The sequence below is a fragment of the Sapajus apella genome, unplaced genomic scaffold (assembly GCF_009761245.1).
Source record: "Sapajus apella isolate SASKATOON/1434 unplaced genomic scaffold, GSC_monkey_1.0 scaffold186, whole genome shotgun sequence".
NCBI classification, from domain to species: Eukaryota; Metazoa; Chordata; class Mammalia; order Primates; family Cebidae; genus Sapajus; species Sapajus apella.
In genome coordinates, this window is record NW_022437126.1 from 1,199,115 (window position 1) to 1,226,511 (window position 27,397).

A 27,397-nucleotide genomic window follows, 5' to 3' on the forward strand; every position below is an offset into this window, starting at 1 on the left:
CCTGGCTTCCTATCCCCGGCCCACTTCCCCAGCCTGGCACCACTGCCCCTGCCTGATACAAGAGGGTCCATCAGTTCTCGGGCCATGGCTTTCTGTCATGGGGGCAAGTATGCCCACCCTGGACTGTTGTCTTCTTTCACATGAGTCATCTCCAGGGTTGTCAGCCTGGCATGGTGTCCACATGTGGGCTGACAGGTCCCCATGACCCTTGGTCTGAGCTGGGACGGAGAGGGGAGGGTCATGGGTGGATGCCAGGCTCTTGGTATTATGTTCAGAACTGCTGGCGAGACACTCCCTCTGCCCCATGTCAGCCTGGCCCACTTGCTCCCATTCCTGGAGTTCAGATGGGTGGGCTTGGGAGTCTGGGAGCAGAAAGTAACAGGCCTGACTGGCCCCCTGCAGACAGAGTAGATTTAGAGGAAGCTCAGAACCTCACAGAGGGGACACAGGCTGTGTCTTGCACAGTGGGTTTATTATAAATGAAATAAGTGGAGGGAAAGTGAAGGAAATGCATATGGTTGTTAAAGGTGGGTGGTTTGTCCACCATCGGTGGATAGTGGCCTAATACTTGTTTTCCTCTTGGTACTTATTTTCCTTTCCCAATTTTTCAGTAAACCTACATTTTTTCTGTGTTGGGGGTAAAATCATGTCATTCGTAGGGCTTGTGCACAGGGCTGTGTCTTGTACAGTGGCTGGAATGGGCTTTGGAGCCAGCCAGACCTCACTTTGCCATTTGCTGGCTCTGTAACCTTGGATGAGTGACTTAACCCTAAAGCCTTGATAGACTTTTCTATGAAATGCGCCTCTCCCGTCTCTCCCCGAGGGCTGCTGGGAGGATTGAAAGAGGCTCTGTGTGCAAAGAGCTTAGCTACAGGGCTGCTGTATCTTAAGTCATAGTAAGTGTTCTCCAAACGTTAGTTCTTCTGGTTATTCTCCGTGCTTCTAGTATGCCTGGCTCACAGTGGGTTAAGATTTGAAAAGAGGCCAGGCGCGGTGGCTCCAGCCTATAATCCCAGCACTTTGGGAGGCCGAGGCGGGTGGATCACGAGGTCAAGAGATCGAGACCATCCTGGTCAACATGGTGAAACCCCGTCTCTACTAAAAATACAAAACATTAGCTGGGCATGGTGGCGTGTGTCTGTAGTCCCAGCTACCCAGGAGGCTGAGGCAGGAGAATTGCCTGAACCCAGGAGGTGGAGGTTGCGGTGAGCCGAGATCGCGCCATTGCACTCCAGCCTGGGTAACGTGAGTGAAACTCCGTCTCAAAAAAAAAGATTTGAAAAGAACGTATGAACTCAGGTTTATGAGCGTTTGTTAAAGGAAGTATTTGAATTTGGATTAAATGGTTTCTGGCCTCCAATACATGAAGCAGTCATGGTGGATTTTTGCTACAGGCAAAACCATCCTGTTTTTTTATCTTCCCCTGGCTCTGAGGATTTGTGATTCTGCTGCACAACCCTTCAAGGATTTTCTTCAACGTAAACACACTGACAAGGGTGGTATTTGACAACTGGAGTCTGGTTTGGCTCTGAGTACCAACCCCGTTGGCTTGAGTCTGGCATCCAAGGCTGTTGAGCTTGTGAGTCTGGTACCTGGTTGGCTCGAAGGCATTAGGGTAAGTACTCCCCAACCCCGACTACCGCGCCAAATGTGGCTGTGGCTGCAAAGCGGCCAGTATGTGCACCTCCCCAGATGGCTTGCTTGGCATCCGTGTGCTGGGAAGATCTCTGCTGAGGACACAGGGATGGCCATGCAGGCCGATAGTGCCTGGAGAATGAGGATGGGAAGTGGGGGCCCTGGAGCCCGCCCACCCACCTGGGCGTGCACAGGCTGGAGGCAGCAGCCCCGGGGAGGGGTAGGGAGGCTTCGAAGCTCGGGGCTCCAACCTTGACTGTGTCCCCTGACTCCTGCCTTGGGACTTGTGGTCCCCTCCCTGGTTTCTCCCGGCCCCACCTGAGACTGCAGTGGGGGAAGGAGCTGTAGGAGGCACAGGCGAGGCAGGTGGTTCGGGTTGGAGTGGCCTGGGAATCCTGGATGAGAGAGCAGGCTAGATAACACTGGTCTGCGGGTGGGACACTGGGCTTCTCTTCCCGAGTCTACCACTCAGTTGGCTGTGCAGCCTTGGACGTTCAGACCCTCTGGGCTGCAGTGTCTTTAGCTCTAAAACAGGGAAACTATCCCCTTGGGCACTTTCTGATCTATGATGCTGAACCATGCTGGAGAATTGCCAGCGACCTTTTTTTTTTGTTTTGTTTAAGATAGGTATGTGGTGAAAGACACTAGAAAGCTGTAAAAGAATATAGAGTGAAAGAATAAACCTCCCTCATACTGTGTCAATCCGTTTTATGTTGCTATACAGGACTCCCTAAGACCGAATGTAGGGTCCAGCCCTCCTAGGGACATGGGGTGTCCCCTATCGCTGTGCTGAGGCGCTGGATTTGAGAAATAAGACAAGACACCGAAGGACTGGCTAGAGGCAGCTGGGCTTGGGGGGGCCAACGCCACTTACAAGCAGAGACAGGTGAGGCCCTGAGTGTCCAGGCGTGTCTATACTTATTAGGTATAGGTTGGGGGAAAGGGTAGTGAGTGAGGTTATCTTCAGGATGGTGACAGGGTCAAGTCAATTATGTGATCAATAAACAAGAGGTCCACCCCCATTAGGTCACCAAGGTAAGGAAGTGGGCATTGTGCAGCAAGGTCCGCCCCCATGGTGGGCAGTGTGCAACATCTCTCATCTAGGGGCAGGCAACTTCTAAGGCTTTCTATGGGAGGATGTTTTGAGTCAGCACAGCAGCAACAGAGCTGACAGGGTTTACAGCCACTGAGGCGCGATTGTACCAGTGGGGTTTTAAGCCCTTGGACGTTAGCGAGATTGCCGGCCAGAGGCATCTTTCCACAAGAACTGGATGCAAGACACTACAACTCCCTTACAGGAGAAGTGACTCTTGCTCCAAGCCTGCCATACAGCAGGTATCTTTATGATACTGAACGCTGCCTCCTAGGCCGACCTGCCATGTAGCGCATGCCCTTTTAGGCGGGGTCACTACCGCCTGGGTCATAGATTCTTGTCCTGGTATGGCTGTTTTTCCCTAGCTCATGCTTTGCACCGTATCTGATCTTGACAATCCCCTGACTACAAACTAAGATATGATTATGTAAAAGGATTACATAAAAGGAAATAAATGAGCAGTAAATTATTCTTCAGGCACTAATTGTGTTGGGGGTCTGCTTAGCTCTCTCCTTCCTTGGTGCCCAGAAAGAGGGGTTACCCACACTGGGTAGTTTATTTAAGGAAGAGGTTTATTTGGGCTGGGCTTGGTGACTCATGCCTGTAATCCCAGCACTTTGGGAGGCCACGGTGGGTGGATCACTTGAGACTGGGAGTTCGAGACCAGCCTGGGTAACATGGTGAAACCCCATTTCTTTAAAAAAGAAGGGGAAAAAAAGAGGTTTATTTGGCTCACAGTTCTTCACGCTGTGCATGCCTGGCACCAGCATCTTCTCCACTTCTGGTCAGGCCTCAGGAAACTTTTACTCCTGGCAGAAGGTGAAGGGGGAGCAGGTGTGTCATGTGTCTAGAGAGGGACCGAGAGAGGAGGAGGTACCAGACTCTTTTAAAAACAACCAGCTCTTGCCTCTCGCTTGAACTAATAGTGTGAGAACTCACCCATTGTGGTGGGGAGGGCACCAAGCCATTCATGAGGGATCCACCCCATGACCCACACACCTTCCACCAATTAGCACCTCCAATACTGGGGACCACATTTTACCATGAGACTTGGAGGGGACAGATATTCAAACTACATCACACACCCAGTCCCACTGCCTCCCAGTGTCCCTGGTCAGAGGCATTCACAACATGGTTTAGAGGTGTTTTTTTAAATGCATATGTACCCGTAAATGTGTACCTGTGTTCCTGCCTTTAAAATTTTTGTATTGTGAAATATCATGCATTCAAAATTATATACAAAACATACAGTTTAAAGAATGATAAACTGAACACTCATGCACTCACTACTCAGGTTAAGAAGTGGAATATTCTTAGTCTCTAGATCCCTTCTGTGTTCCACAACCCTTTTATTCAAGTGGGAATATGCTATTTATGGTCTTTTTACTTTTTTACTTCTCTCTGGCTCGTGTCTTTTTTTTTTTTTTTTAATAGCTGATAACATTTCCTCTATCTGGATGTATCATTATTATTAGTAGTTTTTTTAAACCAATTTCCTCTTGATGGTTATTTAGGGTGTTTCCAATCTTTTGCTGTTACCAACAATGCTGCAATAATTTTTCCGGCTTCCAAGAACTGACATTAATCAGAATGTGCTGTGAGAAGCCCTCTTAGTAGAGCATGGTGGCTCACTTCGGGACGCCAAGGCAGGAGGATTGCCTAGGAATTGGAGACCAGCCTGGGCAACATAGTGAGACCCTGTCTCTATTAAAAATTATCATGAATTAAAAAAAAAAAAAAAGTCCTGTTGTCTCAGCATCTCTGACCTGTCAGTCCTTTCCAGAGCAATACAGAACACTTACAGCATGAAAGCCCTGCATGGCTGTGGTCTCCTAACAGGATGTCCTGTGCCACTCTCCCTGCACCTGGCTGGTACCAGCATTCCTGTCTGATGCCATGCCTCCCTGGAAGACCCTGGGGGCCGGGTCCCTGGGAGAGTGCAGGATCCCCGTTGGCTCCTTAGCTGGGTGTCTGCCATGGGTGTGCCCACATGCAGGGTGTGGAGAAGTGTACTGATGGGAAGTCAGCTGCTGGCTTGGCTCCAAGCAGAGTTCCTTTTCTTTTGATTGTGCAACATCCCTGTGTGGGATCTGGAAGTGCCCTTCTGCTTTTCTTTGTCTTCCTGCAGCGGGGAATGAGGCAGGGGGCTGGTTTGGGGGTTCAAGCCCCGGCCACTTGAGCTTTTGAAACAAGGCTTCTCATTTTCCTTTGCTTGCTCCATCTGCTGCTTTCCCTTTTCTCTTCCCTTTTGGTCTTTCTCCTTTTCTCTTTCTTCATCCTCCCTTTACACTGCAATTCCTGGTAACTCTGGCTGATTCTTTCATACACGTGTACAAAAGTTCTGGCTCTTCTCTCCCCTTTCTCCCCCAGTTCTGAATGAGATTTGGGGGCAGTAGAGCAAAGGTCAGAGGCAGTGAATCGGAGGTTGGGGCCCTGGGCCCCTTTTGCTTCTTCTCTCCCTTGTGGGGCTGATCTTCTTGGCCTCCTCATTCATGTGTGTGCCTGTGAAATGAGGAGCCCAGATCAGCCCAGGAGGAAGTCATGCAGAATCCACAGTAGGGATAATGGGGCCCGGGGGCAGGGAGGTAGCTGGGAGGTCCGCAGGGAGAAAAGGAGGGGCTGCTGCATTCTCAAAATGACAGCGTTCATTTGCTTCACCAATCTGGGCAGAAAGGGCTGACCCAGAAGCTGGTTGCATACAGTTGGTTCAAAGAGGCCAACAGGCCAAGATCTGGAAGCATTGTGTGTACACGCCTGTGTGTGTGTGCTCAGATCCTTCACTGGAAGATGGTAAGGTGTCTGGCAAGTGTGTGGGCTCTGGGATGGATTGCCGAGGTCCATCCCAGCTCTACCTGTTATCAGCACTCTGGTGGGACTTTATGGAAATAACTTCTAAGTCTCAGTTTCTGCATTTGTGCAAGGGGGCTGTTGAGAAGATCAAATGGGATTATCCTTGAAAAAAGTTAAGCACATAGTAATTGTTGTGTAAAGGCTAGCAATGGTATGAGATGGTTTTGTTGATACTCACTGTAGAAGACCACACAGCAGACTATCTCACTTAATGGAAAAAAAGTTTTTTTTTTTTTTTTGGAGACAGTTTCGCTCTTGTTGCCCAGGCTGGAGTGCAATGGCACGATCTTAGCTCACTGCAGCCTCTGCCTCCTGGGTTCAAGCGATATTCTCCTGCCTCAGCCTCCCAAGTAGCTGGGATTACAGGCATGCACCACCATGCCCAGCTAATTTTGTATTTTTAGTAGAGACGGGATTTCTCCATCTTGGTCAGGCTGGTCTCGAACTCCTGACCTGAGGTGATCCACCCGCCTCGGCCTCCCAAAGTGCTGGGATTACAGGTGTGAGCCACTACACCTGGCCAAAAAGAGGATTTATTGTAAAATTATGAGAAAGTTATTTTTACATAAAACCATTTTATTCTTCCCCATTGTTACAGAAAGAAGATGAAAGGAACCTTAGAGTTCATCTCGTGGTTTTCAAATACCTTCGCAGGGCAATCTCCCTTTCTTTTCCACGTGAAATCTTACATGGAAAGCCAGTGTATAAAGAAGGTGAAATGGAAGCTGCACTGGTAGGAGGAGTGGGGCTGGGGATTACAGAATGGGCAGCAAAGACCTGGGGGGGGGTGTCTTCCTGCTGGCTTTCTGGCCTCATTCTTGTGGTCCAAGGAGCAGTTTGCAACTCTCATACATAATCGAGTTGTACAAATAGGTACCACCTTTTTTGGATGGTACCTGACAGTATTGCCATCAGGTGGCTGACCCCTGTAAATTACCATCATTATTGAAATTGAAAATGTATATTCCTTAGGATTCAGCAGTTGAACTTGTGGGACCCTGATGCCTATGGAAATGGTAGCCTGTACACATACAAGCGTATGCACAAGGTTGTTCCTTGTGTAAAGACTTAGAGACACCTGAATGTCTAGTCACAGGGGAAAGGCTGAGTCACTTTTGAACTTGCTTGTATAACCATAAAAGGGACAAAGTAGATCTATGGCCTGTCTTGGACAGATTTTCATGATATATTCAATATGCAGAACAGTCTAGTATGATCCTTCCTTTGAAAAAGCGTATGTATATGTATCTGTAACTGTGTATGTATATACACACACCCATATACACAGAGAAACACTCAGATACACAAATAATTCTAATTTTTTTTTAGAGGCGGAGTCTCACTCTGTCGCCCAGGCTGGTGCAAGTACAGTGGCATGATTCTAGCTCATTGTAGCCTCAAACTCCTGGGCTCAAGTGATCCTCCTGCCTCAGCTTCCTGAGTAGGGGGCACTGTAGGCTCATGCCACGAAGTGTGGCTAATTTTTTGTTAGAGGTGGTGGGATGGGGTGGGGTGTCTCGCTTTCTTGCCCAGGCTGATCTTGAACTCCTGACCTCAAGTGATCCTTGTGTCTTGGCCTCCCCAAGTGCTGGGGTTACAGGCACGAGCCACTGTGCCCGGCCACAGAGCACTCTAATGCTTCTTACTGTAGGAACCAGCCGGGAAGGCTGCAGACCAAATTGCTAATAGTACTTAACTTTGGGAGGCTAGAGGGGAAAGTGATGTTTTTTACTTTATGGCTTTCCCCTCCCCATAAAGGCTGGAAGTTTGTGTAATTTATTTCCTAGTGTTTTTCTCCAAATTAAAAAGAAAGGAAGGGAAATAAAAGTACGCTGGTCATCGTAGAGGTGAGAAAACGGCTCCCAAGGGGATGGTGGATTTGCCCAGGGTCTCCCAGGTCTGTATGGGGAAGTGGCCGGCTGTTGAGTGTGTGCGGCAGGAGAGCTCTGGGGCTCCCATGTGATTGAGGATAGTTTGCTGAACGGAGGCTCCTCGCTCCTGCCTTGTTTTTGCCCCTCCAGGCTGGCTCTGGGGCTGCACTCCTGCTACACTGGCTCACCATCTGTTAAGGAAGCAGTTGGTAGGCTGTGAGCAGTGTCTCCCTCCCTCCTATGTCTAATTTCACCAGCCACCCTTCTCTCCACCAAGGCTGTGGGATCACTCTTTAATTACTTACAGGGGTCAGCCACCTGATGGGACGCCTTTGCTGGAGACAGACGGTACTGACAAGCAGATTAGTTGCACATTGGGAGGAGGGAGGAGATGAAGAGAGTGTGTGCAGCAGATACGAGTGGGTGGCTTCAAAATAGAAATTCATGAAGGCTCTAGGAAGGTAATTTTAAACGCTGTTCATTTAGAGGCTGTGGTTCAGGGGTGAGCCAAGCTGGAGGCAGCCCTGCCAGCACACGCTGGCTTTGCTTTCCCATCAGACTTGGGAGGGAGGAAGGGAGGAGTCTCCTCAACTCACCCTTGCAGAGCTCTGAAACAGTCCGTTCAAAGTTACACCTGCTCGTTTCTTGTGCTCGTGAATGTCTCTCTAGGAATAATCGGGCATCCATAGGCAAGATCTTCCTCGAAAGTCGATAGACCTGAGCCCAAATGTCAGCCCTGTGTCGGGGCTGCCATGTGACCTTGGACAAGCTGCTTCCCCTCCCTTGGTTGGGCTGAGTTTCTAACATTCCTAACTCGGGGGATCAAAAGAGGTGAGTCCTGTGGACCCCCACAGCTCTAGAACATTCTGTGAGTAATATGCCCATACTTGGTGTTTGCAGGGAAATAGCCATGAGCTAGATAAAACCCCGGAATTCAGTGCACCCATGCCTTCATGCTGGCCACCAAGCAGACCTGTGGATCTTGACCTGTCGCTTACCTGCCCTGAGATATTGGCCTGGAATAGCGGGGAGGTGGGGCTTGTTTTGAGCCTGGGTTCCCTATGTGCAAAATGGGGCTAGCAGGATTTGCCTTGCAGGGTGATGAGGATTTGTGAAAATATGGTTGAATTCCTGGCACATGGTAGGTGCTCATTAAATGGTATTATACACTTAGTACTTGGCATTCCCAGTCTTGCTTTTTGTCTTTGCTGGAAATATATTCCACGTGGGGAGGGAAATGGGAATGATCTTGCTTTATAGATGCCACTTCATAGAAAGCATTGGCACGGGGACTTGCCAGTCTTTCCCAAAGCAGTGTGTGTTCCTTTGTCATTCTGCTGCTGCTGCTGATCATTCATGGAGTAATTTACTATGTGAGGTACATGATAATCCCAGTCTCCTTTAATCCTCCTGAAACCCTATGAAGCAATAAGGGGCCATTATTATCCCCACTTTATACATATAAATGAAGAAAGCGAGGCTTTGTGAAGTTGAATGATGTGCCCAAGGTCACTCAGTCAGTAAATGCTAAAGCTGGAGTCCTCAGTCTTAATTATTAATGTGTGCTTTTCAGGACAGAGAGAGCTTTAGGGGACCAGGAAGAGCTCCAATTCTGAAGCAAAGGCTGTGAAACACCGGGGTCAGACAGGAAATCGTGCCCTTGAATTCTTTTAACAGGGCAGATTTTCTAAGTCAGAGACATTAACAATCAGCTCCATGTGGTGTTTATGGCCTATCTGACCCTGCCCCGTGGTACTTGGTAGACCCCACTGCCCATGAGTGCCAGATGATTCCGTTTCTGTCTTGTTTATTATTGCAAGTGACCTTGAATTTACCTAAAACCCAGGGAAATGTGTTCTTAATCTGCCCTTTTAACAATGCTGATTTTACCCTTCTAACTCAGATTTAAATAACCTTTCCTTCTGTGTTGTCATGAGTGTAAAGAAGCAGCATCCTAAAGAAAGCTGAGCCCTAAACTCTGTAATTATGGGGTATCGTGGAAAGGGAGGGGCACTGAATAGGAAATAATGGGGCCGTGAGAGCATTGGAAATTGCACTGGTTATATTCAGTAGCAGAGCTGGAGATTTTTGCCTGCTGCTGGGAAAATTTAAAAAGCAAAGCAACCTCTGCCTCAGCCTAGAGGGTTAGCTGTTGAGTTTACTCCCTTTAATTTGAGGCACCTGAGGCTCCCATTTTGCGGTGTCATTGGCTGGGCTTTCCACCGCTTCTTCCTCTCTCTGGCCAGAGAGAAACTTGGGGATGCTGAGGTGGTTTGTGGCAGCTACCATCAATGTCCGCCTTTCACGTCTGCAGTGGTTTGGAATAGAGGCCCAGAAATACTTGTGGAGTCTCTTTGCATTCCCAGCAGGGCTCCTTCCAACTCTGCTGTCTGACAGCAGGTAGAAAAAAAAAAGTACAAAGAGCTTCCAGGAACAAAAAGTGGAGAAGATTTTTTAAGGCCCTTAAAGACTTGAAATTTGCGGGTGAAATGCCACGTGGTTGTGTAATTCTCTACAGGGAGTATCTGGAGTCATTCCTGGAGAGGCGGACATGCGCCCGGGTTGGTGATGCGTAAAGTGCAGTTTTGTCTCACAGTCAGAGCAGGTGAGCATTCGGGCCTGTGGTAAGGAAGGAAGGAAGGGAACAGCAGGTGGCAGTAGCTGGGAAGCTTGCCTCTGAGTTAGATGAACTAGAATGCATCTTTCTGAGGCATGAAAAGAGCCAGTGAAAGGGGCAGATTTACCCAGGGTCACGTGCCTGGTCAGTGCCTTAAATGGACCCAGGATGTGAGCCCCTGAGTCGTCATCAGCCCCCTCTGCCTTGACTCCAGCAGAGTTAGTTTCCCCAGAGACCAATAGAGGGACTGATATTAGGGATTCCGGGGACAAGTACGAACAGGTCTTTCGATTTACGTTTGAAAGCAGTAGAGAGCAGGAAGGAGATTTCTGGCATTTGCGCAGTTTAAAAACCAACTAGACAAAAAATCTTGATGGAGCTGTTTCCCAATCGGCCTGGCAGCCCTCTCAGCATTGACGTCCTGAGAATGAAAGCTTCTCTGAGAGTGCCATTGGGCGGTGTCCCTTCCAAGTTCTCCAGGAAGCAAATTTTGGACCCTGGCCGCTGACTCAGTGTGGCCTCCTGTGTGGCTCCCTGCACTGGGAGGCGGCCCTGTCAGTGTCCCTGGGCTCAGCCCATAATCGGGTGCTCCAGGTGATCCTGCTCCCATTCGGTAACTGGAGAGGCAGAGGGAAGGGGCTCCCACCCAGTGCAGGTTCTAGTTGGACACAGCTGGTAAGTGGGGCGGCTGGGCAGGGGAGGGCGGGCGGGTGGAGGCTGCAGGCGTGCGGAGTGGGTGTGAGTCCTGCACAGTGCAGGAGGTGGTTTCTGCCCTTACCCATTGGGCAGGGAAGGAAGCTTGAGAAGTCGAGCTTGATTTTAGCAGGACAGGAGCTTGTGGGCTTCAGAAAGAATGCGAGCCTCAGCGGCACACGGGTCTGGGGATGTATCAGCAGCTGTTCCTCTTCCTTCTCCCCTGAGGCGTCTAGCACTGATCATGCACTTCCCTGGCTTTGTCCAACGTCTTGGGGGCAGAAAAGCATAGTTTATATGTGTGTGCTTGTCTTTGTACAAGGCTCTGTGTGTGACTGTGACTGCAGGTGTGTGTTTAACTCAAGAAAAGTCCAAGGGACCCCTTGCACGAGGTGCAGTGGACAGCCTGGGCCAGGAGTTGGAGGACATGAGTCCTGGTGTCTGCCCCGATGATGACTCAGGCCTTGTCCCACTGGGATGTAGCCCCCTGGTCTGCCCCAAAGGTGGAGCTGGGCAACAGGAGGAAGGCTTGGTGATCATTTCTCATGCCCCTTCCAGCTCTGCAATCTGTGAGCAATGTTGTCCAGTGAGACCGTCTCTACCAGGTAACACATGACTGCCAGGTGTGCATTTTAATCATGTGATTTCAGAATAACAGGGCTTGTTCTCACAGAGGATTCATTGCTTTGTCGCTCATGCAGTCCCCGTGGAACCAGAGTTGATGGTGGGTCTACAGTTGCTTTCGTTTCCTTGTAGCTGTCATTGATTAGGTGCAGACATTCTTTTCAAAGCCTGGAATCATTTTTTTTAAGTTGGATTATATTTGCCAATTATGATTAGTAAAATTTGAGTGTTGCCTCTGGAATCCCAGAGGGAACGGTTTGGAAAATGCCTCCTTCCAGGAAGAGATGAGATAGTATTGCCCATAAGCCTCTTTTGAGGTTGGGTCTTTATGCAGGCAGATAGTAAATGCTTCTGGAATGTTTTGAGCTCCACCTCCTACTCTGTGAGCTGCCCCAGTATCTGGCTTGCTGGGACCTCAGGGGCTAGTGGACAGGCCCAGCATTGTGAATCTCTTTTGGCTAAGTTCCAGGGATAGGCCTGTTTGCCCTTTAATTACTGCATCGTGACAAGTCTTGTTTTGGGTAAGAGACTGAGGCCCCGGGTGGTGTTTTTGTGTTTGCCTAAGGGAGATGCCTCATCTCCAGCCACCCAGATGTGACTGGAGAGAGCCATGATGCTGCTTTTGTCTCCAATTATGTTTAATAAGATGGGGGATGGGAGGAGGGCAGAAGGGTGCCATATAATAGATACTTCTAGTTAATGAAACCCCAATTTCCTCTAAGATTAGAAACCCTGAAACTCATGAGTTGAATAGAGAAACCTACATAATTTGCCCCTTTCTCTATTTTGTTCAGCCTGGCGGTTGATTTCTGCGTGATTTTAAGTCTTTGAAATATGTCTCGGCCAGATTTTCTGGTCCTCTTTCCTCACCTCTCCCCTCCCTTCCAATGGAGGGGAGGCTCCGTGTGGTCTGGCTTGCCTAGCTGAGCCTCCTGTGCCCCAGAGCGAGACTCTGAGAATCCAGGAATTGGGTTGGGACTGTGGGGAATTTGCATGTGCCTTGGTAACCAGCAAGGGCAGCCTGCGGGATCTCAGGTTAATGATTAAGCCCGGAGCCTTCATTCTAGCTAGGCAGTGGCCCTCAGGATTTGCAGCCACCTGCTAAACAGAGGTCCCTTTGCTTCTGTTAGCTTTTCAGACCAAGTGAAGATGGAACTGTCTTGGAGGGATGTGGAGAGGCTGGCCGTGTGCTAGTGAATTTTCTAGCAGCCACAGCCTTGCCATGTCATTCTCTGAGGTCAGAGTGTGGGCCAGCAGGTTAAAACTCTGAGGTTCAGCCTTCATCAATTGCACACAGTTTTATTTTATTTTTTTAAATTTTAAAAAATATGGAACGCTTCACGAATTTGCGTGTCATCCTTGCGCAGGGGCCATGCTAATCTTCTCTGTATCATTCCAATTTTAGTATATGTGCTGCTGAAGCGAGCACTGCACACAGTTTTAAAAACTCACATTTGTCTTCCCTTTTGCGTAAGCAGAAAGCATCTGATCCTACCTGCTCTGGCATTTTCTAGGGGCAGTAGTAAGCAGGCTTTTCCTCCCTCCCTGTCGGGCAGGAGAATGCAGAGCTGCTCATTGAAGTCAGCAGATGAGCAGATACTTGGTCTTCAGCTCTTTCATTTGCACCTTTCTGCGACATGAGACAGCAGACATTCGCAAAAAGGGCTTGCAGTTTGTGTTATCAGTAACCCCTTTCGCCTTTCCAGATGATGAAGGACCTTAAGCTCTGTACAGAGAAACAGAGGCTGAAGCTGGGGGAGATTAAGTAACCAGTGCCAGGGTGGGCTTCACTCCTCTTATCGTGGGACCAGCTGTCCCAGTGACTTTCACTTCTCAGTGCTGCAGTGCTTTCTGGAAAATGTCCTAGGACAAAGATAGTGCCCAAATGTGGCTGCATTAATTACTGTAAATCCCATAATGAAGAAGACATCTCCTTCCAGCCCCCTTTCAGTCCTTGAATGGCCTCGAGGAGAAAGTCTGAATGTGACCTCCCTTTCTAAAAAGCAAGGAGTGGGACTAGGAGGAAACAGGCCCCAGGATCTGGCCTTCTGCAGGCAGTGGGACCCCAAAGATAAAATAGCGTTGCTTTGTTTCAGTTATGTTTGTTTTTATGGAAATCTTCTGTGTGGCATGGATACTGGTGTCTCCTTTATGGTAATGACATAGTTTCTTTTTTAAAAAGTGAGTAGATTTGAGAGAAAATATTAAATAATAGTACTGGTGGCATATGCCAGACGTGATGAGCAGCCCACGTTTGAGAAGCCCTGCTAGGCTGCAGCAACACATGTGCAGCGAGGAGGGCCGGCAGTATTGGTGAGGAAGCAACAAGAGTGACTGAGAAGGAGAGAGATCTTTCTGGAAAGGCTGGTGGAGTCAGCACATGCACAGCAAGACTGTCAGGGTGGCAGTTTCTTTCTGGGATGGGCAGGCAGGTTTGTACAGGTTTTGCTGCAAAGATGAGGAGTGTGCGTGCGTGCATGCTGCTTTTTCCTTCAGTAGCAGTAATATTTTGCCCTTAAAAATGCCTCTTGAGGCTGGGCGCGGTGGCTCACTCCTGTAATTCCAGCAATTTGGGAGGCTGAGGCGGGCGGATCACGAGGTCAGGAGTTTGAGACTGGCCTGGCCAACATTGTGAAACCCCGTCTCCACTAAAAATACAAAAAATTAGCCACGTGTGGTGGCGGGCTTCTGTAAACCCAGCTATTCAGGAGGCTGAGGCAGGAGAATGGCTTGAACCTGGGAGGCGAAGGTTGCGGTGAGCTGAGATCATGCCACTGTACTCCACTCTGAGAATCCAGCTTGGCCAATAGGACGAGACTCAGTCTCAAAAAAAAAAAAAAAAGCCTCTTGACAAACCAACTCTACTTACCTACCACCTGGTGTGACAATTCTATTTAGGTGATTTCAGCCACAGGGAAACAGCCCAGGAGTTTCCAAGGAAAAAGCCCAATTGGCAAAATCTCCTTTTCAAACTGTCCCACTTTCCAAACAGTCCAGTGGCTCTCAAACTTTTGTCATTGTCAGCATCACTTGGGGAAGCTGGTAGAAGACAGAGGACCCGCCCTGCCGCACCAAGCCAGGCCTCTGCGCTCTGTCTCTCCCAGGGTGATCCCCATAACACTAGTGCTTGCGACCGTGGCTCAGGTTGTGGGTCCCAGCCCGGGCTGCCCATTAGAATCACCTGGAGACTGTTAAAGCGATTGACGCCTGGACCCCACCCTCGAGAAGCCCCACTGGAATCTTGGGGTGGGGCCTGGGCATTGGAATTTTTAAAATGCTCCCCAGGTGATGTGGTTGGGTGGGCAGGTGGAGACCCACTGGCCTTGATGGAGACTCTTAGGGAAACTTGAACGAACGTGTGGGAATGCTTTGAGGAAGAAGCAAAGGGCAGCATGAAGCACTGAAAGAAATGAGTGTGGCTGCAGTGGAAACCTCAGATCTGAGTTAGGTTTAGAGGACTTATACGAAAAAATGGAGTCAGGAGGAGAGTAAACCAGGGTGAGTGGGAGAGCAGCACCGGCCTGTTAGTTCTAGAGCAGGGCCAGGAGGGTTAACAGCTTCAAGATATGCCAAAGGCATCAGAAGGGCTCTTGAAGATTTGTTCAGAGCAAGAGGAGCAAGAGTGCAGTCAGCCTGAGGCAGAAACCAAGCAGTGCACCATTGACTCAGAGAGCTGGAGGGAAGCAGTGCCTCTCTGTTTTCTTTTGGGCCTCTGGGCAGCAAGCGTAACCCAAGCAGGACTAAGAGGGAACTGAGGCAGAGACCACAGGCTGCTTTAAATGAGGTCCATCCCTCAGGACTTATTTTCCTGGGCACTTGGGAACCTGGTTATTACATCACAGGATGGTTTATCGGTCAATTAAAGGAGCTAAGAAGGGAGATCAAGGCATTGGACAACTGGAGGTGGCAAAAATTATCCCAGCTTTTGGGAAGTTAGGAAAATGTAAATTCCAGGAACTATAGTCCACTGAGGCTGTGCCTCATTTCTAAGAAATTTCCAGAAAGCATAAGATTAAAGCAGTTGCTTTGTGAGCACATGTTGAGCCCAGTCTGGGTCAAAGTGATGGCCCCTTCCTATTTTCAGAACAAGGCATGCCAGGCTAGCCAGGCCTGCTCTGGTGGAGGGCAGGCAGCCGGCCCTTGGCAAAGCTTTTGTCAATGCACTCATAATGCTGTCTTCATGGGCACCCCACAGTGAAGTTGGCTCTGGCTTTCAGGTAGGCATGCAGTCATGTGTTAGTGAAAATCCTGTGGAGAGACGGGGACTGAATGAACTATTATGTGTCAGAGTTTAAAATTCATCAGCCACCACCAGAGCAGAAGGGGGCCCTGAAGGGGTGTGCGAGGCCTTCTCTTTGGAAGGGTATCAAAGAGTTTGCTGCAAAGTACTGATTGTGGCAAGCACACAGTTCATTTGAGTGCCTGTTACCTGAGTGCTGGCCCAGGAAGACTGGGGTGGCGGTTGCAGGGTGGAGTCGCCTGCCGCATCTGCACCAGTGCTGCTCTCATCTTGAGAGCAGGCCCATGTCACATAGGAGAAGGCACCTTCGGCCTTTCCTATTCTGCATCATGGCATTACCTTGTATAAAGGCACGTTTGCTGAAGACCCAGGTCTAGGGAAGCTGCGCCAGGATGGGAGACCAGCCAGCTTATAAAGAGTACAGGGGTCAGTGGGACAGAGGAGGTTCTGAGCAATGCAGTGGGTGTAAAGCTTTGCACCCAGTCAGAAGCTCCTAGAAGTGAAACCCTTGAAGCCTTCCGTTGAGCATTAGGATCCAAAGTGGCCCTCATGATCTCCAAGATGATGAAAACTGGTATTAGAAGTGATGTTCCCAAGGCCACCCAGCTGCTAAGTGGTAGCTGTGCAAGTACTGATGGGATAGTGTAGGTTTGATGATGTAAAAAGACATGTTTAGTTGCTGTCATGCTCCAGAAGGCTCTGTGGAGGTGTGGCAGCCAGCGAGGACAAGGACATCTCGGGTCATAGCAATAGAGGTTTGATGCTTAGCCTGGACCAGCCAGGCCTCATTGAGATGTTCATGTTCTGTCCTGGGTACTACATTTTATTTTTAACTTATTTGGTTAAATTAGAAACTAGAGTTGATTTGGAAGAATATTTTAAAGTTCTAAAAGTAGCATTATGACAACTGAAAATTTGGGAAAAATTGGATACACATTGGAAGAGATGTTGACAAACCCGTGGGTCATTGGGGTGCAGCGGTATGAGAAATGGGAGGAGGTGTGTGGAGGGAGGATGGCACTCGCCACCTCCAGGGATCGGGGCCCTCTGCGAGGAGGGGAGCAAAGAGTGCTGCCGGGTCTGGGCCCTGACTCTGCCAGGCCTGGCACCAGCCTCTTTACATGGGTTGACTCTAAATCCTTGGCTTTAACAGGAGATCAAGCTTATGTGAAGCGCCAGGATATAGGATTCATACCAAAGGGTATGAAAGTTATGATAATGACAATGGCTGATGTTTTCAAGCCCATCCTATGTGTTAGGCATTGTGCTAGGTTGCATGGGCTCCAGGATACAGAATTCAGACCAAAGGCTGTGGGGGTCTGTAATAGTAATTGCTGATGTTTATCAAGCCGGGAGCCCTTCACTTTGTGCTAAACTCCTTTCATACATTGTTTCATTTAATCCTCATTGCAGCCCCAAGAGGAAGTATTTAGGCTTGTGGTTGCTTTAGAGGCAGAACCTTGACCAAGGCTATAAATTAGGCCATCAGGAATTGTCATAATTTTATTTTCTTTTTGCTCTTGTCACCCAGACTGGAGTGCAGTGGCTGTGATCTCGGCTCACTGCAACCTTTACCTCCCGATTCAAGTGATTCTCCTGCCTCAGCCTCCTGAGTAGCTGGGATTACAGGCGTGCACCACCATGCCCAGCTAATTTTTGTATTTCTAGTAGAGGCGGGGGTTTCACCATGTAGGCCAGTCTGGTCTTGAAAAGATCAAAGGATCTGTCCACCTCAGCTCCCAAAGTACTGGGATTACAGGCATGAACCACTGAACCCGGCCTGTCATAATTTTCATCACAGTGATCGCTGTTCCAGGTGCTGCTACTTTGCACACATTGTCATTAGTCCTCATAACTTGATGGAGATTTAGGGAACATTTTGAGGTGAAGAAATTGAGGGTCAGGTGGGCTGCTGTAGCAGAGCATGCAGACTTTGCACAAATTACTAAAAGCTGTCCCTCAAGTGGACCGGGTACCGGGCTTGGTGGAGTTTGTGGGCTGGTTTCATGCCTGCACGCCTGCCTCCTCCTTTGGTGCCTTAGCCCAGGGCTGAGACTGCTCAACCACAGGTGATGGCCCTGAAGGATGAGTGAGACTGAGAACTTGGCAGAGCTGTTCAGCTAGGAAGTGGCAGGGCTGGAATTCCAAGCCAGGTCTGCTGATTCTGGAATCGCTGGTTGTAAACCAGTGTGGAGGGGAAAAAGCTTGAATGCCTGTCAGAACTCCCCGGTTTGGCCTGGACCATCCTAAGGTTTGTCTTTGGAAGGTGGCTGTCTGTCAACACAAGAGGAATCCTCCAGTGCATGGAGGGAGAGAGAGCTTGGTGACCCCGAAGTACCGCCTCCCAGATTCTGAGAGCCTGTGTTCCAGGTGAGGCCATCTGTCAAAACTTAATGTCTTAAAATCTGCCATTATTTCTGTACAGCCTTTTCCTTTTGCTAATTTAAAATCGACTCCATCCTCTCCTCCCACGCTCTAGCCCTTGGTGAAAAGGCAGAGGCCAGCCTCAAGCCACGTGCAGCCTCACAAGTGGTCATTGTAGGCTTGTGGGTGACCTGGTCCCTTGTCAGGAGCCCTCCTCTGGGGCAGGCGCTGGTTTTTCATCTTTCTCTGCTTGCCCACACTTGAGCGTCAGCACATTCCAGAACCTACCTCAACCATAATCACAGCACAGATGTTGTTTGACTTCCGTTGTTGGGGGCTGGGGTACAAATGGCAAGAATTCTGCAGCAGACTTTCAGCCTTGGATTCCTGTCTGGGGCCAGGATGACCTTGGGCTGAGCAAGTGGCTCCCGGGACTCTCTGAAAAAGAAATCTCTGCCTGGCTGTTCGCGTCACTTCTCATGGATGGTAATGCTAGCAGCTGCGTTGATGGTAACAGTCACACAGTGAGTTCCAGTTACGGACAGGCAATGTCACTGCTGGCTCACCCTTACCATTTACCATGTGCCTGGGCTGAGTGTCTTATAGGCATTTGCCTGTTGAATCCTCACAATGACCCTTTGAGGTGGGTACCTGTATTCTTATATTGCAGAGGAGAAAACTGTCTCTTCTGAGACTTCTAAGTAAGAAATTTTGAGGGAGGAGTATGGTGTTATCATTTTCTTTGCTCTTTTACTTCTTTTAAGTCTAAAGCAGAGGTTCTCAACTAGAGGTAATTTTTGTCCCCCAGGGACATTTGGCAATGTCTGGAGACATTTTTGGTTTTCACAGTTTGGAGAGGGAGTTTGCCCCCGGTGTCTCATGGGTAGAGGTCAGGGATGCTGTGATGGACAGGACCTCCTGCAACAAAGAAGTATCTGTACCCAGATGTTAATAGTGCAAGGTTGAGATTCTCTGATCTAGGCTGGGTGGCTTCTGCCTGTAATCCCAGCACTTTGGGAGGCCGAAGTGGATGGATCACTTGAGGTCAGAAGTTCAAGATTCTCTAATCTAAAGAGAAGATGAAATAGTATTCAGCCTTTTGTCCAGTTTCATATCATCACCTTCTGCTCCAACCCTGCTTGTGGTCATTGATGCGGTTCCCTTCGATTTCTGGTTGTCTTTCTACTGAGCGTGTGGAGCATTGCACTCTCCCACCTTCTTCAGTTAGGTGTGGATGTGTGACTTGTTGTGGCCAGTGAACTGTGAGCAGGAAGAAACATGACATTAAAGCGGGGGAACCTTTAGTGCTCATGTGATTTGCCACACTCCTTCCTCCTACCCTCTCGAGCACCTAGATGGTGGAGGTGCCATCAGCCTAGTCCTGGCATAGGGAGGTGAGGGTCGGAACTCCTGGTTGACTCATGGTGAACATGTAATAGAAATGAGATGTAACCTCTGTTGTTGAAATTACTGGGATTTGGGAGTTGTTACTACAGCAGAGCCTGTGTAATCCTGACAGATGTACTCCAAGAAGAACAACAACAAGAAGTTGGCATTGGGATTAGGCAGGTGGATATCAGGTTACAGGTGGTTGCTGGGTACTGTGGATAAAGCCCAAGCATGCTGTATTTTATGGATCGCTTCCCATAGTGAAGATGTTGTGCTTGGGCCCGTGGGAAGTAGAGACATTGGCAGGTTGCTTCGTAAAAGAAATGGAAGGGAGTTTGAAAGATCAGTCTCTGAGGCCTGGAGAGGTTTATTGACTTACCCAAACATCGGTGAAGGCCCCTGCTGGGATCCAGCAGCTGTGCCCAGCCTGGCTGTGTGAGGCCGGGCTGCAATCAGCCAGCCATTCTTACCCACCTCAGTCAGCAGTTTCAACTTGGTTGCAAGTCTGTGAATGTTTCCAGGGCGAAGTCGACCTTCCCAGGGCCTCCCACAGGCTGTGGCACAGTCATGTTTGTTGAGTGAGTTGGAAGTTGGGGGAGAAGGCAGACAGTGAGCAGTGCCACGATGGGGTGCAGCTGGGGGGTTTGAGGTTCCCGGGGAAGAGATCTGAGAGGGCCAACAAGGGACCCTGGAACCTGTTTGAAGGGTGGGTACAGACTGGGATGGGGCCTGGGCAGGGAGAAGGACTGGTAATTTCTCACTTCTCTCTGGGTTTCAGATGGGCAGGAAGTACTGCAGTCCTGAGGGACTCTGGAGGGTGGGGGTGTCCTCCCTGAGAGGACAGCCCTGCTGCCATCTGCCTGAGCAGATGCTGCCTTACCTGAGTAGCACGTGCCCTTGGGAGGGGTGCTCCTTTGTAGGAAGTGTGCTGAAGTCTCTTGAATTATGCTCATCTCCCTCAGCAGCTTGGGGAATGATCATTTAGTGCCAGGCACAGGCTTATCTTGGCCCAGAGCCAGAGCTGTTCCAGCAGCACACAGTCAGCTTGACTCACTCCTAGGTGCCTCAGTGTTCCTGTCTATAAAATGGTGCAATCTGGAAAGCTCTGCCTACCTGTCTTCCACCAAGATTAGCATTTGGGAGGGCTCTGTCCCATAAAGCCAGGGCAGATGCCCTTATGGGTCAGAAAGGGATGGTTCAGGTTTCAGGGAACTCTCACCTGGTGGGGGATTGGGACAGAGCCTGGGGCAGATCTGATAGCACCTGTGGAATCAGTACCTGCCGGCTGTGGCCACAGGCTATGACTCTTCAGGAGGATAGCTCGTTTGAATCCTCTGGGAGCTGGCTGGCGGGAGGGATCTGTTCTCTCATCTTCTGGTTCTGGGTACTCCCAGACTGAGGGGTCGATCTGAACTCATCGTGGGCTCTAGAGAGCAGCCTGTGTGCCCCTAAGATGGCTATCCCCTGGTGTCTACAGGCCTGCCTGTGCATGCTTGCTGTGACTCTGCCCTGTCCCCGTCCTCGTTAACCCAGGAGGGATTGGTTCTTCATCCAAGAAGGTGCCTGCCTGCAGTCTCCACCTGAGCTGGGTGACTCAGATGCAGGCAGCAGAGGTTTGTTATCATTGCTCTGAGAGAGGCAATACAGCAGACAGCCCTGCTCTGGAGCAAGACTGCATGGGTTTGAATCCCAGACTTGCCACTCCCTGGCCGCGTCTTGAACAAGCTGCTGATCTCCCAGTGATTCAGTTGCCTTATCAGTAAAATGGGAATGGTAGCAGTATCTCCCTCAGTAGAGTTAGCCTGTGTCTTAAATACGCTAGTGTAATTACCATATGCAGAATGCTTATACCAGGGCTGGCATATCAAAAACATGCTTGCTGTTAATGTAATATTTTTGTGGATGTTTCTCCCATTTTGTGCCAGGTATTGGTGTTACCAAAGGGTTGCCATCAGCCATGCCTCTGCTCCGTGTTGTGTTTTGACAGAACAGTGGATGTGTTTTCAATCTTATTTGAAGCACCGTGGTTCTAGTCTCAGCCCGCCCGCTGTGGGCGAGCCCGGGGCATTGCTCCTCAGGGGTGACCAGGATGGCTTGCGCATAGTTGACGCTCTTGGTACTTCTCTCCTTTTTTCTTTTCCTAGAAGATGGTCTTTAAAAAATGATGCATTGCATACATAGCATAAGAATGTAGAAACAATTGGTTGAGACACCCCTCCCCAATCAAACTTTTCATGTTTTATGCTCCCTCCTTGTTGGCAGACAGATATGTATCTAGTTCACCTCTTCTGCCCCAAAAACACCCTGGGAAGGCAATAGTGTAGTAATAAGCTGGGATTTGGGTTTTGGAGTCTGGGGGCTTTGGCTCAGTGTGGCCTTGGCCCCTTGCTGGCTGGGCCGTCTTGCTTAAGAGAGCTTTGCTTAGAGGAACCTCACCCTCACTTTCTCTCGTAGCATGGGAATAATACTATCCTAACTCATGACTCTGTTGCAATAATTATAAGAGGTAGTATAAGTAAAAATTCTTGCTTGATGTGGTTGTTTAATAAGGCATAGTTTTTATTATTTGTTGTAGATGTTCACTGTGGAGTTAAGGACTGCCTGACACTTGATTGTATGGATATAGTTGGATTTGTCCAGAATGTGTCTGCAGTTCCACATTTTGGTGATTTCCAAAAAATTTCTTCTTGATTGTCTCTGGAGAGAGTAGACTTGGGGGCTGGTAGCTGGGAGTCCCCTGGAGTCCTCCCTTTGCAGTTGGTAACTTGGTGTTCTTGGGGGTTTGTCCAGCCTTTATCTGCCGTCTCCACCCCCCAGCCCCTACCCCCAGGCCGCATTGTTCTGTGGTCTGAGTGTTGGTTCAGCTCTCTGGGGGATGATGCTTTGGGCTCTGCAGGTGTTATGGGTCATGGAAACCCCCCAGCCCTGCCCAACCCCTAGGAGGACAGAGGGGAAAGCTTTTTCATAGCCTGACAAACAGGTATTTCCTGTCAGCCTCCAGCTGTCAGAGAGATCAGTCCCTCTGGTAATTCAGAGAAGAGCCCCACCCATGCCAGCCTCCCACCCCCGAAATCCCAGGATCTGATGAAAAAGGACATCTGCACTGTCTAGTAGAACTTTCTGCAATAACTGAAAGTTCATTCTGCTTTTTCAGGGCGGCAGCCACCAGCCACATGTGGCTACTCAGCACCGAGGCTGTGGCTAGTCTGAGTCGGGGTGTGCACTGTAAAAGTGCTTGATGGATTCAGAAGACCATATGAACAAAGGAATGTAAAAGATCTCTTTAATGTTTTATATTGATTTTGTAATTTTATGTGATTATGTGTTGAAGTGATATTTGGGGTATAAATAAAATACAATCATTAAAATCTTTTTTTTTTTGAGACAGAGTTTCGCTCCTGTTGCCCAGGCTGGAGTGCAATGGCGCAATCTTGGCTCACCGCAACCCGCCGCCTGGATTCAAGCGATTCTCCTCCCTCAGCTTCCTGAGGCTGGGAGTAGCTGGGATTACAGGCATGCGCCACCACACCCAGCTAATTTGTATTTTTAGTAGACACGGGGTTTCTCCATGTTGGCCAGGCTGGTCTCAAGCTCCCAACCTCAGGTGATCGGCCTGCCTTGGCCTCCTAAAGTGCTGGGATTATAGGCGTGGGCTACTGCGCCTGACCCTTGTTTGGCTTTTAATATGGCTACTAGAACATGCCAAATACATGTCTTGGATAGTCTTGTTCTAGAGAGTGTAGCCTGGCAGCTGCTGTCCTGCCCTAGAAAGGGCTGTCTTGGCTTCAGCAGGGAGAAGTGAAACCCACCTGGGCACCTCCCTAATCTCCCACGTGCTTCCAGTCTCCTGCTCCCCAGCCTGCCACCTTGGTTACAAAGGAGCAAGTGACTTGGGCAGTGTTCACCGTGGCAGCCACTCTGGTAATACATTACTCTGGGGTGGGGTCAGCAAGTTAGGTTACTGAGGGAGCTTCTGTTGGGGTAGAGTGGCTCGTTAGGGTGCATGGACATGCGCTTGATCGTGTGTAACTGGACAGAGGAGGTCATGAGCCCTGCATGAAATCCTGGCTCTGGGCAGTAGAATAATAGCGACCATGGACTGGGTGCCTATGGCCTGCCAAGCTCTATGCTGGGAATGTTTATTATCCTTCTGAATCCTCCCACTGGGCTGGAAGGTGCCGTGATGCCCATTTTGCAGATGAGGATGATTGAGGGCCTAAGTTGTAGCATACTGGCCTGGAGTCCTGCTATTTGTAAATGGAAGGAGCTTGTAGTGAAGCCTCCCTCTGATTCAAGGTCATGCTCTTTGCCCCACATCCCTCCTGTCTGGGCTTAGCGCCTCTTCTCTCCAACCCTTAGTTTCCAGATGAAAACAAAGGGGACTGGCCACTTGCTCACAGGAGGTGCAGCTAGGGCAGAGACAAGCACAGGTTTGAGACTCAGCCTGTCTTCGCTGGGCCCCTCTTTCTTAGGTTTGGGCCTGAATTTTTTTTTTTTTTTTTTTTTGAAACGGAGTCTCGCTCCGTTGCCCAGGCTGGAGTGCAGTGGCATGATCTTGGCTCACTGCAACCTCTGCCTCCCAGGTTCAAGCAATTCTCCTACCTCAGCCCCTCGAGTAGCTGGGATTACAGGCATGCACCACCCCACCTGGCTATTTTTTCTGTATTTTTAGTAGAGACGGGGTTTCACCACTTGGCCAGGCTGGTCTCAAACTCCTGACTTTTGATCCGCCCACCTCAGCCTCCCAAAGTGCTGGGATTACAGGCATGAGCCACCGTGCCGTGCCTGGCCTTTTTTTTGAGGTAGAGTCTTGCTCTGTTGCCCAGGCTGGAGTGCAATGGTGTGATCTCGGCTCGATGCAACCTCCGCCTCCTGGGTTCAAGCAATTCTTCTGCTTCAGCCTCCCAAGTAGCTGGGATTACAGGTGCGTGCCACCACACCTGGCTAACTTTTTGTGTTTTTAGTAGAGATGGGGTTTCAGAAGATTGTCCAGGCTGGTTTTGAACTCTTGACCTCAGGTGGTCCACCTGCCTTAGCCTCCCAAAGTGCTGGGATTACAGGCATGAGCCACTATGCCTGGCCTGGGTCTGAATTTTGAAAAGACCTGGCAGAGAAGCCAGGTACAGAGGGGTTGGGCAGCCGGGCCTGATGCTTCAGTAGACCCTCTGCAGAGTGAGCTGGGAAAGCACAGTTTGCTACACTCCAGGCATTTTTCTGCAACCCTGCTTCCTTGGCCAAGTGGCTGTAATACCAAATAAATATTAAAGAAGCCAGAGTAGGCTGGGTTCAGTGGCTCATGCCTGTAATCCTAGCACTTCAGGAGGTTGAGTCAGGAGGATCTTTTGAACCCAGGAGTTTGAGGCTAGCCTGGGCATCATAGGGAGACTTTGTCTGTATTTAAAACAAAAACAAAAACAAACTAGCTGGGTATGGTGGTGCATGCTTATAGTCCCAGGGAGGCTGAGGTTGGAGGATTGCTTGAGCCCAGGAACTTGAGGCGGCAATGAGTTATGATTGTGCCATTGCACTCCAGCCTGGGCAACAGAACATGACCCTGTCTAGAAAAAAAAGGCCAGAGCCCTTCATTGTGTGTGAAGGAGTGCATTGGGAGAGCAGCGGGAATACCCAGCCTTGACTTTAACCTCCTTACCTAAGGGTGGCAGACTTGGCTCAGAGGTAGTGGAGTTCATCACGTAATCTTAGTTTTGGGGGTCTGAGGAGGGTAGTACTCTAAGTGCCAGCGCCTCCCCTTGTCCCTCCTCTTTGCACTCAGGGGAACTGGGGAATCTCTGTCTCCATACAAGTTCACCCAGTCGCTGCCTCAAAGCTTCCTGCACCTTGCCCGGAGAGAACCTTTCTGGTTTCCTTTTTTCTGTGGACTTCTGATTCTTTCTTCTGAGGGCTGTGAGTTGTGATAGAACCAAGACTCTTGGAAAAGCACCCTGATTAGCCTGGGAAGGTGGCGGGGCTGCCCCACCAGGGCTTCTCCTGACCACGGTTATCCCAGCAACCTCTGGTGCATCACTTCCCCTCAGTGAGCTTAAGTTTTCCTCATCTCTAAAAGGGGAGTGTTGGTGGTGAGCAAACATTTGCTGAAGAGTTGTGAGGACCTAGTGAGTACACGTAAAAGGACTTGCTCACCAGTAAAGCATGTGGTACCAGCATGAGTGGTCCTTTTGTGCAGCTGAATGGACGTTTTTCAGACACGATGGAATTGGAAAGAGTGTGGGACTAGAGAAGTCCTAACACCGGAAGAGCTGAGTCCTTAGCTTAGGGTAATTTAGGTAACTTAACCTCCCCAAGCCTCAGTGTCGTCGTCTGTGAAATGGGGCGTTTGAGGGGATTTGAGTGAGGCTGTAGTGCCGTCTGTTCAGAGCAGATGCTCTGTTGCTGGCTCATTTTTCCAAGTGCATGGGTTGGGGGTATGATATGCTTAGCAGAAGGCTACCAAGAATGCTTATCTAGCGTCTTTTAAAAGTGTACAGATATCATTTCCTGGCTCAGTTCTCTGCAGCAAATGCACTTTAATCTTCCTCTGAACATCCTGCAGTGCCTGCCAGGGACACTTCTGAGCCAGAGTTACCTCACTGTGGAGCGCCACACCCCTCAGGAGCCATGCAGCTTGTTTCCCATGCCTTGATTCTCACAGCTGTCTTGACAGCAGGGAGGAGGCCATTATCCCCATCTGGGAAGACAGAGTCTCAGAATGTGGGGATGAGCCTACCTATGCATACTCCACGTAGCTCTTGGAAAAACAATCGAAGCTCTAAAAAACGCCTTTGCTGTTTACTTCTTTCCTGGGAAAGAAGTGAGAAGGGTGAGGATTTTCCTGGCTAGAGATCCTAGTGCATGTTGCTCTTGAAGAATGTTTGGCTGTGAAGAGGTAGGCCAAGAAACGTGCGGACGGCGGTTGGGGCTGGAACCCTGGCAGGCGGCTGACTGGACTGTCATGACATCTCAGAGCCAAAAGCCTCTTACCGGTCTTCCAGTCTGAGTGCTCTGGAGGTGCCCTCGCTCATAGGATCAGGGAGGTGGAAGGCCAGCAGGGTGCGGAGGATGCATCAAGGGCTGTCTGTACTTGGCTGGGAAGAAACTGAACGGTGCCAGTGGGTGGGGAGGGGGAGCATCATTGGTCACTTGGGGTCTGGAACTGAGAAAGACAGGGCAACAGCCTGCTCTCTGGAGCAGTTAGGCCCCACTCAGGAGGGGCCGCTGGAGTGTTGGGCCGTTTCCTGCAGGACCTGGGGCGAGGTGGGAGTGGGGTGCTTCTGGGGTGGCAGGGCTGGGCTGTGGCTCCTTGGTTGAGGTATCTCCATAGGGAGAATGTGTGATTTAAAGGCAGCTTGGTCAGCTTAGGAAATGGAGGTTCCTGAGGCCAACATTGGCAGTGCCCAAGCAGGGCTGCCCCAGGGAGAGGGCACTCAAGGCCAGACTCCTCTGTATCCTGTCTCACCAGCGAGACTGTTGCTGTGATGTGCCCCAGGCATCCAGGTTTGTTTGCTCCCTGCCACACGTGGCAGTTCTTTTTTTTTGAGATGGAGTTTCACTCTTGTTGGAGTGCAAGAGGCTGGAGTGCAGTGTCATGATCTCAGCTCACCGCAACCTCTGCCTCCCGGGTTCAAGCGATTCTCCTGCATCAGCCTCCTGAGTAGCTGGGATTACAGGCATGCACCACCATGCCTGGCTAATTTTGTATTTTTTAGCAGAGACGGGGTTTCTCCATGTTGGTCAGGCTGGTCTCAAACTCCTGACCTCAGGTGATCCTCCTGCCTCGGCTTCCCAAAGTGCTGGGATTACAGGTGTGAGCCACCACGCCCGGCCTTGGCAATTCTTAAAACTAGTTTTTGGTGTTAGTGAAGCACACCCGACAAACATCTGCTTAAGTATAAGCTTGCTCACCAGGGAGAATACACTGAGTGATGTGGACTTTCTAGGATAGTCGAACCCAAGTGGCTCTGTGCAACTGATAGCAGTCATGTGTATGCTAAGTTAGCTTGAGCCGACTCTTCAGTGCTGGAGTA

The 27,397-nt window shown here is 49.7% G+C and overlaps 1 protein-coding gene and 1 non-coding gene across 2 annotated transcripts in view; one reads left to right on the forward strand and one right to left on the reverse strand.

The window, feature by feature from the left end:
- The window catches only part of LOC116543353 (collagen alpha-1(III) chain-like), a 110,590-nt gene that overhangs the window by 42,087 nt on the left and 41,106 nt on the right, over positions 1–27,397 (forward strand). The window lies entirely within an intron of this gene.
- LOC116543366 lies at positions 12,706–12,812 on the reverse strand. The gene has a single exon (XR_004265555.1). It is a non-coding gene; the product is annotated as a U6 spliceosomal RNA (small nuclear RNA).